An 11,700-nucleotide genomic window follows, 5' to 3' on the forward strand; every position below is an offset into this window, starting at 1 on the left:
AGGAAAATGAAGGCTGCTTATACTCAGGTGAGGATGACATGGGGGCAGGAAAGTTTGTCCCTTCATCAGCTGAACAGTATCATTGGGAACATTGAGTTATTTTTTGATTGAGTCTATTCAAATTATTTTATTTCTTAAATTATTATTCTTTGGTTAGCAGGATCTTAATGAGCTGCCTCATATTTTTCTATTTATATTCTTGTTATTGATTTTTCAATGTTAATATTGAAGCACATACATAAAATAATATGGGCAGATAATCACACTGTGAGCTTTCCTGTGTAGTCAGTAAGATAGAACGTTAGTCATTCTCCTGTCGCAGCAGCAGAGTATTTGAAAACATCTATGTGTTGGCAGGGTTCATTTTGACTCTCAGTTTCAATCCCTCTTTGTGTGGCAAGTTTCCTGGGGCACAAGGCAGGGTAGACAGATGTAGGGGCAATTGCACTATCTACCTTTCTCCTTTTTTACCTATACAGTAAGCCTGCCCAGATTCAGGGCAGGGTTTCCCTCCCAATGAATCCTCTCAGAAAAACATCTTCATAGGCACACCCAGAGTTGGGTCTCATGATGTCTTTGGTTCTTCTCAGTCTGGTCTAGATTTCAATGAAGATAAAACATCAAGGACCCAAGAAGTGACAATCACCCAACAAGGGGTTCTGACTCTGCATTACCCTCTTCATTCCTGGGGTGACAATTAGCCCGTTTCAAATACCGCAGAATAGTTTTATCAGTTTTGGAATGATTGTCTATTTATCACTCCTGTCTGGCTTTTTTCCCTAAGTAACATACTGTGAGATTTAAAACAAATTCACATGATTTCATGTAGCTATTTAGCTAATGTATTTTAGGTAGTTAGTTTTGCAATTGTACATTGCTACACAAACATGCTCACAAACTCCATTTTGGTAGTGAAAGATATTTGATGTGTTTCCAATATTGTCCTCTAACAAATGATGTTTGCCATGTGCATTCCTGAATGTGTTTTTGGCAGATGTCCTCATTCACGGTTCATCAAAACATACCTGGGAGTAAGGTTTCTCTATCACAGATATGTGTATGCTCATCTATAATAGGTGAAGCAGTTTCCTAAAGTGCTGGTACAACCTCAATTTCACAATGTGTGAGAATTCTATTTGCTACACATCTGTATGAACACCTCTGTTATCTCTTTCTATAGCTATTCTAGTGATTATATAGTGCCACTGAAAAATAAAATTAATATTATTTTTAACTGTAGTCTCCCTAGTGGTTAGTAGACTGCTATATGTATACTTTGTAAATTTATTGGTCACTTGGATATCATATAAATAAGTTTATTATTTAATGTGTTTCCAAGTTTTTCTATTGTGTTTCTGGGTTTTATTTCTTATTGAATTTTAGGTAGTTTTCACATATTTTTGACATAAGGCCATGATCAGGGATATAAAACACACTGTTGGAAGTTTTTTTTAAAAAACTCTATGAATGATGCTATTGAATAAAATTATTTTTAACAAAATCTATCTCTTTATACTTGTTTAGTAGCTATTAATTTTTTGTTTTCTAATTTATTCTTGACTTTCTGAGGCTACTCTTTTCAGCTTTTTGATAGCCTATCTTAATAATCTTCATATTTTATTTAATCAAACTGCAACATGTATACAAAATTATATAAGTCTGAAGTTCATTAAATATTACTTTTAATAAACCTAGCATACTATATAATTAGCTCTGAGATATAAAAACAATAATAGAGTAAAACTCCTGACTTATTATTTATGTATTCTGCATAATTACTCTATAATGTGGTTAACAACTGACTCAAATTTGAAAATCATGTTAAGTAGTTGAAAGAAGATAATTTCCATAAAATTGCATTATGCTGTACAACTGCACAATTTTCTTCATATATTCATTGCCTTTAATTTCCTGTTTATAGACTTATGAAAATTACAGTTTTTGAATAATCTGAATTACAGTGTAATAATGATGTGTAGTTCAGCTAAACATATTATTTTAAAAGGTAATTGACAACAAATACACACATGCAAATGTATATACATACCTGTGTTATATTAATATTTTATAGAGTGCTAAGACTATACTATGAAGACAATTTCTTCAGTGTCCAGTGTTAATGCCTTGATAATTTGCACTAGAGAAATTCTTCATACATCATAAGGTTGACATTTTATATTGTTTGTAAACATAGCTGTTTGATTTTTAAATTATCATTGTTGTCATTACCATTAGAGGAAGACACATGCCATGCCACATATATGAAGGTCAGAAGTCAACTTCATAAAGTCAGTTTTCTCCTCCCAATTCTATGTGGGTTCTGGGGTCAAACTCAGATTGTCATCTTGCCAGTCCTGTTTCTGTTTAAGTATAGTATAAATCTCAGCCATGTATTTTTTTTAACACTGAAGTATTCTGCTTGGTACAACTTTAGAAGACTTAGAAGGCATGTTCCTGTTGGAGGAGATGTGCCATTGGGGGGTGGGCTTTGAGGTTTCAAAGCCCACAGGAGGCCCAGTGCTGCTCTATTTATGGATCATGATGTAATTCTCAGCTCACTGTTCAGTGCTTTGAGTGCTACCATGTCCCAATATGCACCCACCAAGCTGTAAATGAACTAACCCTTGAAAACTGCAAGTAAGATCCAATTAAATTCTTTCTCTTTAAAGAGTTGCCTAAGGCATGGTGTCTCTTCACAGCAATAGAACAGTGACAAGGACAGGTTCTATAGCAGAGAGTGTAAATTCTAAAATTACCTTAACCTTTTAGCCTACAAAATGGAAAAAAATAAGACTATAGAAATATATAAAAAGGAAGGCACAGTAATTCTAATACTCTTCTAATAAAAATGTAAAGACAAGGAGCATGTGATGTGTTTACTATCTGTTGTGAGATAGCCTATCATGATGGTGTCTACTGTGTTCAATATTTATAGCACCTTCACATGACCCTTACTTAGGAAAGAAGTAATCTTTGAAGTAGGAACAAGCATCATAGGGTGCTTCACATTCTTTTCATCAATCAATCAATCAATTAGCACCAACACTTAATATATATATTAATAGCATAAACAATAATAGCCAGAAACACAACTTTTCCTGCCACACTTGAAAAACATAAAAGAAAAACAAAGTTGAAAAAGAATCTATCCTAATGTCTTAGAAGTATAGAATAGTATCAATACAGATACAATACAGTGGACAGAGGTTTGAGGTTGTCTTATTTAATGCCCTGATTTTATAAAGGTGCTCTCTTGATAGTTTTACAATATGATAAAGTTATATACAAGATTTAAAAATCAATAATACTATATACAGCAATACTATGCCTAATGTATATGAATCTGGACATTATAAATGAGCTACATGGTTCTTGAGGCTAGAGTGCAGGTACATTATGGTTAATTGGGAAAATCAAGATGTATTCCTGATTTCTCTTCTTGCCTTCCTTGTCATTTAATAAAACATGCTATTATGGTGGTTTGAATATGCTTGGCCCAGGAAGTAGCATTACTGGGAGGTGTGTCCTTGTTAGAAGAAGTGTGTCATTGTGGACATTGGCTTTAAGACCCTCATGCTAGCTTCCTGGAAGCCAGGCTGCTTCTGGTTTCCTTTGGATGAAGATGTAGAACTCTCAGCTCTTTTGCCAGTGCTATGTCTGCCTGGATGCTGCCATGCTCCAACCATGATAATAATGGACTGAACGTCTGAAAACTGTAAGCCAACCCAGTTAAACGTTGTCCTTTATAAGGGGTGCCTTGTTTATGGTGTCTGTTAACTAAGACAGCTATAGATTCTAACTCTTTAAAAACAAAACCAAACCAAATCACTAAATCATCTCCTAAGCACACATCATTATTTGCATCCAAGCCCCAATCTTTTCTTTTTTTGTGATTGTATGCAATAGCCTCATTTTTCTTCCTTCCTCTAACACATGCTAAATGTTGCAATTTTTCTTGGCATAAGGTAGCAAAACTATATAGCCTATTCCCTTTGCTGGCCAGAAGTTGGTTCAAGAGCCTCATCTGCTTCTTTTACCGCTCAGCTCCATTTCGCATTCCCAAAGAGAGGCATTTCATCTGCTTCCCTTGATTCTTGTGTTAGAACACCTCTCCTGTTTATTTTTCACCTAACAACTTATTCATCTTTAACAGCATATCATTTTGGTGCGTTAGTCCTTCACTGGACTTGGTTAAGCACATGCCCCTAACAGCCTTTCTAACTTATGAACTGCTTATTTGTGTTATATTTCAATTCTGTAATATTGTGTGAGTTTCAAGAGGATAAATCACTTTCCTTGTTACTCTGTTTCATACTGTGCCTGTCATGATGCTTAATAGGCTTTCAATACATATTTTGAATAAATGGGTAAATGAATGACAATAATACACTGAGTGGGATCATCTATTTAATGTATGATCATTTATTTGTTTAATGGATCATTCCTTTATTCATATATACATTTGTGAAATTGTAATGAAGTAGCCATCTCTGTGTTTTCAAGCAGCCTAAAACATAGATAGGACAGAGGCACAAGCTGATTGCCATAAAGTAATTGTGCTCGTGCAAATATGTACAAGCTGCCACAAGACTATCTCTACACGTGCTTGTGTAGGAGGAGGCTTCAGAAAAAAGGGAGCATTTTTATTAAACAAAGGAAGATTATAGACATTTTCAAAGCAAACAAGATATATGGAAGTATTCAATGCTGAAACAACAATGCACACAAAGAAACAGAATCAACAGAAGCAACTTAAAATTTATAAATCTGCAAGCAGGTCCTTATTCTCAGAGTACAAGTGACGGAAATGGGCTTTGTCGTGCACAATTAATTTGCAATGAAGACCATGACAAAACAGTATTCCCATTCCTTCCAATATAGGAAAATTGAGGTTAGAGCATTTATGTAAAACAGTTCAATACCACTACCCGAATACAATCTAGAATATGTGTCTGTATTATCCATGTAGCAAATTCTTCTTAAGCCAGGTTTTACTACCAAGGATGAAACTCTGATTCCCTAGTGCATCACTTCCCCATTTCCATTCCTTTATATTTTAAGCTTCTTAGAAATCAATTCTCTTAACTTTTTTGTTTGTTTGTTTGTTTAGCTTAACATCTTCCCAATAAGGGAATAACCTTGGAATTAGGCATAAAACCACACCTGGAGTAGGTTTTCAAGCCCTTTAGCTCATAAATTGTTGTTCTTGAATAAGATGGATCATGAGAATCAGTAATTACCTAAGAAGTATTATACATTGTTCATATTCATATTTTTAAGCTGGTGATTTAGTCATTATTAGATTTTTCTGAAGTTGTATTTATTTCCCTAAAGTAGAAAATGATAAAGCACAAAGTAAATTAATCTCACCATATCAGCTTCATTAACAGGAAAAACAGTATAAACATAAGGTTTCTTAATACGGATTGGGGCATTACAGCAGTATTATCTCTCTTACCAATGCCAGGTTTCTTCCCAACACCTCTCTCTTAAGAGGTTTGCCTGCTTCTATTATCTTATATCCTCCCAAGAAATTAAATAAAACTACAGCACTATAATAGCAAATAGCGTATTATTACTCTATATTACCCTTAATGATAAAACTACTAATTAAACATTTATTGAGGGTTTTTTCTATTATCTTCTTTGTGGTGGGTAAATCCCACACTTCACATTTATTATTGTTTACCTATTCTGTCTACTCAAATATCTCCATCACTGAAGGATTTTTCTGCTACAAACAATATTACAGTGAATGTAATTTTTAATAGATTCCTTCTCATTTTAACATGAAATATGGGTCACATTATATTGTAATTTTTATATTTGCCATTTGAATGAGTCTGAAAATGGAAAACATACATTTTGTCATAACCTGTGTTCTTTTGCTGTAAAGATACACTATTACCATGCCAATTCTTATAAAAGAAAGCACTTATATGGGGTTTATCTACAGTTCTGAGGTTCAATAAGTTATCCTCATGTCAGAGTGTGGGGTGGCATGCATGGTAGCTGAGAGATCTACATCTGGATCCAAAGACAGTACAAAGGGGGAACAAGTCATTGGAATTTGAAGTAGAAATTTCTGGTTTCTTTGGAGACTCAGTTGTGTCATGTGATGTTTGTCTGGAAGGTGTCTTATGAGACAATATTTTGCTGAGGCAGACACTTGAGAAGTTGTGGGATCTTTGGAAAGAGTATAAGTAGAACACAACAGACAGTGAACACCACTCTTGCTTTGGTTCTCCTTGCAATCCTTTGCTTGTCTTTGGTCATCTTTTCGTGCTGTGACTTCATAAAGAGAAAAGCACCAAAGAACTTCTCATGGTATTCCAGCTGCTTCTTGCCACTTCTGTGGACTCATTCTAATTTGGCAGATTCTAGCCCATTCTTCTGCACTGTGATGTTGCTACTGATTCATGTTTGGTATTTGCCAATTAGACTGGACCTCAGCTACTGATTCATGTTTGGAATCGCCCCAAGAACTACTTCCAAACAGGTTCACATCCCCCTGTCCTATTACCCATCTTACTCCTCTACTTTTGGTCAGTGTGCTGGAATGGAGGTTGAAGCATTTAAGAACCCTTAAAGTGGGCTTTTAAAAAGTCAAAGCCTTCTAGGGCTTAACTTGGCAAATCACAAAGCCCATTGACACACTTCCTTCTACAAAGCCACACGTACTCCATTAAGACCATGTGTCCTAATACTTCCAAATAACGCCACTGCCTATGGACCTGTGGGGGACATTTTTATTCAAATCACCACATTTTTTCCTGCTTTTATTTCTCCTCTTTGCTTTGTGTTCAGTTTTAAAACATGGATCACTAAACTCTCAAAACACATATGGGCCTGGTGTTCGAAGTATGTTCATGTCATGCGATGTTTCAATTTTATATTCACCTATTTTTTTCTATGTGGATTTGAAAGAACTGCCAGGGTTTTCTTTATGATACGGCTTAGAGTTTATCTTGAAATGTATTAGAAAGTGAAATGTATTAAGATGTCTTTCAGTTTGCTTATGAGCAACTGAATTTTGAATGTTTATTTGTTAATTCATATTATTTTTATGATAAACTCTCTACAAAAAGTAAGAAAGTTTATTAATTTATGTTGCTCATATAAAGAGTTATAAGTTAAGATTAGTATTAACAAGCATAAAGGAGATTTATATTGAAATTCAATGCATATCAATTATTAAGAGCCAAAAGTAGGAAAATAAAAATATTTATTTGGTTACTTAAATCCAATCTTAGAAAGCATTTCATATCACATATAAATATGTCCTTCTCTTGTAAGGAGTTAAAAACATAGATAGAACATCACTGTCACAGTTAATAACAGTAACATTTAACATTTCCTTACATGCATTATTATTTTCAGGTGTTTGTTCTAATCTCGGTATCTGAAAAGTACCCTTGTCAATGCATGGAAAAGTCCAATATCTAACATGGCCCATTTGTTGGAATTGATAGGATTGATAGGATTCAAACGATACATTGTAATTTTAATCTCTGATTTAATCTCTGATATAATTTAATTTATACTGAGACACAGACAAATAATGAATACAGTGCAAAGTGAAATATAGTGAAAATAGTAACAAAAAAGGTGAGGAAGACAGAGGATCTGTGTAGAAGAGGATGTAGAAAGATTGTAAGAGCCAGAGGTGGTTTTGAAGGAAACAGCTTCTTCCAGACATTACAGGACTGATGTACACAGGAACTCACAGAGACTGTGGCTGTATGTGTAAGACTTGAAAAGGGTCAAACCAGTCAGAAGCCCAGCACAGCAAAGAGGTGCTTGTCCCAAAGTCTCACTCTTAACAACACAGTTACTTGCAATTACAAACTGCTGTGGAAGAGAAACTCAGTTTCCTCCAATGGAGTGACATTGCAGGTAGACAGCCACACTCCAGGAGGTACCATGCTCAGGCATTGTTGGCCAACACAAAGTCAATTCTGGGCTTTGATTATGCTTTTGTTTTGTCTTGATATTTTTGTCTTACAGATTTTGCTTGCTTACATTTCTTTGTCTTCTTTTTTCCTTTGGGGATATCTATCTATCTATCTTTCTTTCTTTCTTTCTTTCTTTCTTTCTTTCTTTCTTTCTTTCTTTCTTTCTTTCTTTCTATCGATCTGCCTATCTATCACACACACACAAACATACACATATATAATATATATTTATAATATAATATAATATATCTAATATATATAATCTAATCTAATATATATATATAATATATATATATCTTCTAGTATAACAAACTGAATGTCTTACACATTTAGACCAGCCCTCAAGTCTGCACACATTATTATTGTAGTCTCTAAATAGATTTTCACAGTAAGACCTTCCTAACAAATCCAAGCAAAACAAAACAAACCAAAACAACCCAAGCAACCTACATGCATTGATGAGTTCAGTAGTCCTGAAAAATATGACTCTCTATCTTGATATTTCGAGACATAACATCTTTACTAATGGGCACTGGTTCTGTTATAAGTCATCAAACCCACTGACATAATGGGGGAAAGGCAAAAACTATTTTCCAAATCCACAAATAAATCAAAACCTTGTGTTTATCATGAAACCAACCTCCTTTGTAGAGAAACTATTTTTATTACATTTCCTTGGGATTTAAGTTAGTGAAATCTCATTAAAAATGATATTATATTACCAAGATAACATTGAAAATTTTTCAGTGCTGGTATAGAGTTATTTTATATGTAACCACAGAGGAAAATTAATTTTCAAGTGAAAGTTTGTCTTGCAACATGCATTCTATTTCCTTCTTTTGTTCCTATGTAAAAAAACAAAATCTCTAACAAGTCTAGGGTCTGGTAGCAACACGTTTTTCATTGTTTTCTTTGCTCTTATGCAATTCCAAAGGATTCCACATTTTGCTTTAATGTGATATTCAAGGCAAGTTCCATTTCTCAGCCCACACAAATGCTATCCAGGCCGATCAGGTCTCTATTTTATTTCCGTGAAAAATATTGAATTTTAAGGTTGCCTTTTACAAAAAGTTACACTTCTAACAAAAATGACCCAAACAATGAAATTACAAAATGGAAAATGAAAAAAGTGTGTGGTCAAGTAAAGGAGGAATGAACAGAACCATAGTCTCAGGCTGTGGTTATTGTACTACATGGGCAGCATATCGAGCAGTTACCTACCTTAGGCTGTAAGCTCTCACTCTAAGTCAGGGCCTCTGAATGCGACTATTTCTAACTCTCCACTCTCTCAGCTTGCAAGCATCCACCCATGCTCGTTCTCAGTTTGGTATTACTCAATATATCCTATGCCTCTTATTAAATCTGAGCTTCATTACTATTCTATCCTTTGCAAATCTTAAGATATGGTTGATTCATTTTGCTTACACTTGTTAAAAGATTGGTATCACAGAGAATGAACGGCAATAGTAACCTAACTCCAAACTTACCCAAAAATTCAATCCAGCTAATTGACTACTGGTTGCATGCATAGATTTTCGCCCTCTGGTGGATGCTTAAGGAACAAGTCAAACCCCTTTAAGCAGAAAAAAAAGCCAAAAAACAAAAAAACAAAAAAACAAAAAAACAAACTAAACATTCTTCAACATGGGAAGAAAAACTAAAAATATAATTATATTCAAATGAATATTTGAGACATACAGTAAATAGAAATTTTAATGAGGTATCAAGCAATCAAGATATAAAAACATATTTTAAAGACAACAGAAAAGCAATGGGCTTTTCTTTTTGAATGCCTATTTCAAGTGTTATCCATGGGGTCTAAATCAACAGTATCATTTTAATTGACACCACCTTTCTATGTATCATAGAGAGTATCCACCTGGATGTTAGAATATTTTCCATTAACCATGTTTGTTCAAAGGAACATGTTCCTTCAAATCACATTATTATGATTAAACACAAGTAGTAACATTCATTGCCAATCTATTTGGAGAAAATTTGAGGTTTAACACATAACAAACATCCGGTATCTTAAACATCAAGTGAAACTGTCCTTCTGTGTTTGTTGAGAGATCTTTAGTGAAAGGGAAAAAAAAAGAACAAAACAAAACAAAAATGGAAACAAAACAAACAAACAAACAAACAAAAAAGTTGTCTAGGAAAATAACCTTTTTTTCTACCACCTCAACCCACCTGCATATGCCTAGTATCACACTTTCTCCCTAAGTATATCTACTCAACAATATTCCAGGTCAATCAACTCTGTACCTAGCATGCATTTTGATTAAACTTGAATTAAAACACCTGCAATAGATCTGAATTAGATTTGATAACTTGAGCTTCGGTGTTTGCTCTTAGACAAAATCCAGTTGCTGAATCATAATCCCCTGTTTCCAGATTCTTCCACTATTGTCTAGACTTGAATTAACACCGCTGCCTGAGAGTCACATGGAATGTATTTTGAGATCCTTCTTACATAGGATATAAATAAAAATTCTTTTCCTGAAGTTATTTACTTGAGACAAATTTATTATTCATATCCTCTGGCTTAGGGGATACTCAATTGGTAAATTATTTGTACTTGATACATCAAATTGTAGACATTAAAAAGATATATAATACTTTAACCCATGTATAATGTACAGTAATCATACAGAGTTGATGGCATACCCATCTCTCCACACTCTTAAAAGAGAACATGGAACATTTTTTTCTTACTTGCTCTCATCCTATCTTGTCCTTTCACTTTTTTTTTTTTTTTTTTTTTTTTTTTTTTTTTTTTTTTTTAGACAGAGGCTCTGTAGCCAAGGCTGGCCTCATATCCTCTGTTGGTAATCCTGTTTCAATTGCCCAGTGTCAAAGTTACTGGCATATATCATATATCATATCTGCTTAGGATTTTCAAGGGAATAATTATCCAGATACTCAAACTCTTAGACAGTCCTGATGTGTGTGTAAAAGATGTAATCACCTGTATTCCCACCTCGAAAGCTCCTATAACATTTATGTTTCCTTGTATTCTGACTTCCTCTGTGGGCTTGCAAGTGAGAATTATCAGCAGCAAGGCATCTAGTTGGTTAATTGTATGTCTAACTAAATCAGCACGTACATTTAAGTAAAAAACATTATAGGCTGGAAATTCAAACCTACCAGTACTCTCTGCTCCATGTTATCCCACACACTGTTATAGTGGAGGACCATTTCTAGAAACTACACTTTACAGTTCCCCGTGTTTTGCTGCAGACACCCGTGGCTTTTCAGATGATGGGTGTGCTCAATTAGTTTCATTCAGCATTCCTGTTCTTTCTCTCATCTGAGATCCAGGATGAGGTCTGATGCGATAGTCTGCTACTTTACCTCATCTGAATTTCCTGTCCTTGTTTGGTAACTTATAACACACTTTAAAATACTAACAACTCTAATTTTTCTAAATGGTGTCAGTTATTCATCTATAGTCAATCACTTTTAAAAGGTATCATTTATATTAGTCATAGATTAATCATTTTTCAGTTAATTCAACTTCTGGGTTTTGTGGGTTTTTTTTTATTATGTATTTTCCACAAGTACATTTCCAATGCTATCCCAAAAGTCCCCCATACCCACCCCCCACTTCCCTACCCACCCATTCCCATTCTTTTGGCCCTGGCAACCCCTGTATTGGGGCATATAAAGTTTGCAAGTCCAATGGGCCTCTCTTTCCAGTGATGGCCGACTAGGCCATCTTTCAATACATATGCAGCTAGAG

This window comes from Mus caroli, chromosome 16 (genome assembly GCF_900094665.2).
Source record: "Mus caroli chromosome 16, CAROLI_EIJ_v1.1, whole genome shotgun sequence".
Lineage (NCBI taxonomy): Eukaryota > Metazoa > Chordata > Mammalia > Rodentia > Muridae > Mus > Mus caroli.